Below are 5,422 nucleotides of genomic sequence, written 5' to 3'. Positions count from 1 at the left end.
AATGGGAGGCAGAGACACAGAAGGAAAAATGAAACAGAATGTTGTGTGTGTCCATTAGGCTCGTTTGCTCAGTAGTGTTGTGTAAGTCTGCTGTCTTCTTATTGATTTTCTGTCTGGATGTTCTATCCATTATTGAAAGTGGGGTATTGAAGTCTCCAACAAACTAAGCCCAAAGTTAGCAGGAGGAAGGAAATAATAAAGATTAGAGCAGAAATAATTGAGGTTGAAAATAGAAAGACAATAGGAAAAAAAATCGATGAAACCAAGAGTTGGTTTTCTAGAAAGATAAATTTGACAAGCCCCTCAGCTAGATTAACTAAGAACAAAAGGAAAAAGACTCAAATAAATAAAACCAGAAGTAAAAGAAGAAAACTTCCATCTAATGCCACAGGGAAAAGGGAATCATAAAACTATTATGAGCAATTTTATATCCACAAATTGCATAACCCAGAAGAAATGGCTAAATTCCTAGTATTATATAACCTACCCATACTGAATCATGGAGAGAAAACTGGAACATGATAATAAAAATAATAATGAATTTAAAGAGGTAATCAAAGGGCACCCACCAATACCAGAGCCAAGTGGGTATCTCTGATGAAGTCTACTAGCATCAGTCCTTCGTAAACTCTGCTAAGCATCTGAAAATGGAAAGAATATTTCCAAATGCCAGTGGCATCAAAGGCAAAGACTACCAAAAAACATGGGGCATCTCTCCAAGGAACATAGATGCCAAACTCCTCCACTAAATTCTGTAAACTGAATTCGGCAGCGCATTAAAATAATCATACACAGAAGCCAAGAGTGAACTGCTCCTGGGATACAAGAACAGCTCAGTGGAAAACAACAAAGGAGGGTAATACAACACATTAAGCAGATGAAGGGTAGGTCATGCAGCATCTCAACGACTACAGAAAAGTGCTAGAAGCAAGGTTTAAAATATACTTACAGCAACATAATAACGATCATACAAATATGTTAATTCCTTTTATATGACCACTTCATGATGCATATATATTAAAACATCACATTGTATGCCTTAAATAATATAATTGTTTTTACCTGAGTTATTAAAAGTGAGAAAAGTCATATATAAACATCCCAGAGTTAATATCTTATCAGTGAAAGCCCTTTCTCTCTCTCTCTCTCTCTCTCTCTCTCTCTCTCTCTCTCTCTCTCTCTCTCTCCACCACCACCTTGTGTGTGTGTGTGTGTGTGTGTGTATGTGTGTGTGTGTGTGTGTGTATGTGTGTGTGTACTCAGGTGGCAGAGGCCAGAGAGCAATTTTAAACGTCTTCTTTCACCATACTCCACTTAGTTTTTGAGAGGTCTCTCACTGAACCTGGAGCTTCCTGATTCAACCTCACAGGTCTGAATCGCTTGTTCTGCAGTGTTTAGCTTCTAATGTGGATGCTGAAGACTTGAACTCATGTCCTCATGTTTGCACAGCAAACACTCACTTAGACATCTTCCTCACTCCTAAAAGAAAACTTTAATAAACAAAAATAAAACAACAAAAAGGACACATTCTTGAGACCCAAATTGAAATCAATGAAGAACAATACATACATAAAGGAATTGGAAGGCCAATATGAGAGCAAGAGAGAAAGAGAGGGGGGGAGAGAGAGGAGAGAGAGAGAGAGAGAGAGAGAGAGAGAGAGAGAGAGAGAGAGAGAATGATTAATCTCTAAATTTAAGAAGCATATTAATAATATATAAAATGACTTAAAATTATTAGGGTGCTCTTCCCTTCACAAACTATGAGGACAAGACCAGTTCTTTAAAATCCTTGATGGGCTGGCGGGATGGCTCAGTGGGTAAGAGTGCTGACTGCTCTTCCAAAGGTCCTGAGTTCGGATCCCAGCAACCACATGGTGGCTCACAACCACCCATAATGAGATCTGACTCCCTCTTCTGGTGCATCTGAAGACAGCTACAGCATACTATGCTGGAGGTGGGGCAGGAGCGAGTCATCTGTACAGCTAGTGTACTCATACACATAAAATAAATAAATCTTTAAAAAAAATAAAATCCTTGAGCTTGGCTTTCTGTTTTGTTTCATATTTGGAAAATCCACTCATCCATCTACTCTTAGCCTAAACTGCTGCCTTCTCATCTTTGACCCCCAAGGACTAATGTTGCAAAATAGTCCTTCAGAACACACAAACTCTTAAAGCCAATAGAACTTATCCAAATCATATAACTCCAAGTCTCATCCATGTTTGCCTTTTATGCACACACACACACACACACACACACACACACATACATACACATACACACACACAAACAACCCACATCCCAGTTGACACTGCAAGAGCAGTTAGCAAGAAGCGAAACGACAGAATCCATAAAGCAAGGTTAGTCCATATAAGAACTCTCCTAGAGCTTGAAGCTATTGACAGGGTGTTTGAATGGTTTAGGTCTTTGTTCCTATTTTGGCAGGCATTAGAGTATGTGTGCTGGCTTCTAAGGTCAGAGTGGTCCCCCTGGGGGGCTGTTATACTAGTTCATAGCCATTTGGATATGCTTTGTTCATATAACAGCAGTAGTTAGCAGATATCAGGACAGTGGATTTATTATCAACTGACTTGTTTTGCTAAATGACAGTCTAAATTGTCCTGGCAGCCCCACCGGTGACCAAACTTGAAAAAGAATGTCTTTTTCTGAAGTTTCAAAATCCCAGATCTGTATCTCCTTATCCACCTGAAGAGAGAATGTGAAGACACACATTTTCAGCCTTTTCCTATCCGATTTGTCAAAGCCCTTGGGTGCCACGCCCGGGGGCTCCCTGAAATAGCTTCTGATTACTGTGCCCAGCGGGGAAGCTGCTTTGGAAGCTGTCACTGCCACATTGTCCACACAAGAGAGTCCTTCAGAAATTACAAAAGCTCATGCTCATCTCAGAGTAATTGACTTCTGGGCTAGCCCTTTCAAGGGAGGGCCTGCTGCTCTCAGAACCCCAGGCTCTCTACCCAGGCTCATCACTGGAACTGTGTGTGGAGCTCACTATGGTTTCCTTAAGACTCTGGGGGAATGGGGCAGAATCTGTGAATCTAGAAAATGATGCCAAAGATGGCAACTGACTATTCAAACTAGTTTTCATATGTTAAGAGACCAAAAGCCCTGAGATGTTTCTCAGTTCCATAACTCTCTAGTATCTTTGGTCATGTAGAGAAAGAAAGTAACTTTTTAAGTATAGTTTTCATCTGGGACGGAGGCTGCACAAGGTATTGCTATGGGGCAGGGAAGCAGGCAGGTGTTTGGCCTTGTTTGTGGATATCTGTGAGAAAAGAAAGCAAAGCATTAGAATAGAGCAGCCAGGAGTCACATGAAGACACGAAGGAGTTCTGTAGATCTTAACCTAGTCAACCTAAGAGTTCTTTAAGGGGCTCAGTGAAGCAAAGTTCTCCTTACACATATAAAGAGAATGCAAGATTACCCCCATCAATGCCTCACACTACAGACTCTCTTTTATCATCATGCTTAGAAGAGGTGTCCAGGTGCTCCCTGGCTTGCTTTTTCCCATGGATATTTCTCCAGTGTTTCTGGAAATGTTTCCATTCTATGGAATACTAAGGACCAGCCAGATGGGCTATATCGTGTTTCTCAACTCCATCCCCAAACCAGCCATTAACTCAGATATCCACTGTTGAAGCCCCTAACCTAGCCTTAAGGATGGGCCACAGCCCTTTATGTGTCACAGAGTCTATCCAGCCTGACCCGGTTTTTATACAAAATGAGCCCAAATCCATCAAAATCAAGTTCCAGGACTCCATAGCTGCTGTCTGTGCTGCTAGAATGTGAAGTGACTCCTGGGGAAGTCAGTTATTCGGAAGTGATTAACTTGGTGCATCAGACCACACATCAGGAGTAGCTCACCGGCAAGAGTAGAAGATTGGATGGCTCCCTAGGGCCTCGGACTCCAGGCTCCTTAGTCTTCATCAGGCCAAATGTCAATCAAGTTTTCTACAATATGGCTAACTGCTCTCTTCATGATTCTCTTCAATGGAAAATCCTTTCTCATGTGAGGTAAAATTGGCATTGTTGGACTATTTGCAATACATGCACTTGGTCACATTGTTTCAATACTTAACAGACCAAAATTTGAAGCTAATATTCTTAACGTGAATAAAGGGAATGATCCTCCCTAGCCCCGTTCTGTTGCAGCAGCTTTTATACTGTCTTGGCACACTTCATAAAAGCCACATCTCTAAGATCAAGTTTTTCACCTTCCAGATGGAAAAAGATGAAAGGATCACAAGAGCAGACAAGTCAACAGTAGGTCACCAGCAAAGCAGGCACAGCAGGCGGCAGCTCCAGAGACTTGCAGCATAACCCCATCTTATGAACTGTTTCATGACGTCAACTCAAGTCTTCATTCACTCTCCGTAACCTGGAAGACAGGGATGAGAACAGCAGAGATGTAATGGCCAAGGATGCAATGAAAACATTTTCAAGAAGAGAGCGTATTGATTAAATCATTGTCCTTGAGTTTGTGGAGAAAATGAACATAAAAACTCAGATGGACTTCCAGGAAAACTAACATCCACAAAAACTAACAGTGGATGACACTGTAGAAGGAATACTATTTTTAAAGTGACTTCTTTTATGGCACGGCAGATAGTTCCTTATTGCCTTCCAAATCTTTTAGTTTACCAGTGTGTGAGAGTACCTGCTATGGGTCTTGACAGTATTTTTATATCACCTTTAATCTTCCTTATTCACCAAGTTCTTAAACTATTCACCTCTTCATCTTCAATGACTTTAATAGGATTAACCTTGTTTTGTTTGCTGAATGGCTATCTGTATTCATTCTTCAGGTAATTTCCTGTTCATGTTTTTTTTAGGACCTCATTGTGCATTAGAATGTTAGGGTTGTTTGGGGGGGAGGTTGTTTGTTTGTTTGTTTTGTTGTTTTTTATTGGTTGATGCAAACATAGCACAGTTGCATATATAAATCTTTTATAATAGTATTATATCTATTGTTCTATTTTATGATTTGACATTTAACTTTCCCACATTTTAATAACACTAACACTGTTTTTAAACTTATCTAATCAAATCCATTTCATGCTCTGTGATTTCGAGAATAGATAAGGCGCTCATCTTTAAACAATTAGGCAAACATTTGTCCATTTCAACCCTGGTATGATGTTTGCAGTTTTGCGAGCTGATAATTACATAAATATTTAAAGAGTCTTGACACAATGTGTTGAGGGAAATGATCATCCATCCCCTGATGAGGAGACACAGAACACAAATCATGATATAACATTGCTCATCTGAGAACAAGGCTTTCTTTCTATCCGAGGATAATTTATGGACTCAGCAGACTTTTTAAATTAAAAAAACAATTATCAGCCGGGCGGTGGTGGCGCACGCCTTTAATCCCAGCACTTGGGAGGCAGAGGCAGGCGGA

The 5,422-nt window shown here is 40.3% G+C and overlaps 1 protein-coding gene across 1 annotated transcript in view; it reads right to left on the bottom strand.

Moving 5' to 3' along the window:
- Positions 1–4,159: 4,159 nt before the first annotated feature.
- Nbas (NBAS subunit of NRZ tethering complex) overlaps positions 4,160–5,422 on the bottom strand; it is a 386,817-nt gene continuing 385,554 nt past the window's right edge. Inside the window, exon 57 of the transcript XR_004114347.1 lies at positions 4,160–4,396. The gene's annotated coding sequence lies outside the window, so the exon portion shown is untranslated. The remainder of the gene's footprint in view (positions 4,397–5,422) is intronic.

The sequence above is a fragment of the Mastomys coucha genome, unplaced genomic scaffold (genome assembly GCF_008632895.1).
Source record: "Mastomys coucha isolate ucsf_1 unplaced genomic scaffold, UCSF_Mcou_1 pScaffold6, whole genome shotgun sequence".
Lineage (NCBI taxonomy): Eukaryota > Metazoa > Chordata > Mammalia > Rodentia > Muridae > Mastomys > Mastomys coucha.
The sequence above is the reverse complement of the archived record's forward strand: the minus strand, read 5'-3'. Positions and strand labels throughout refer to the sequence as shown.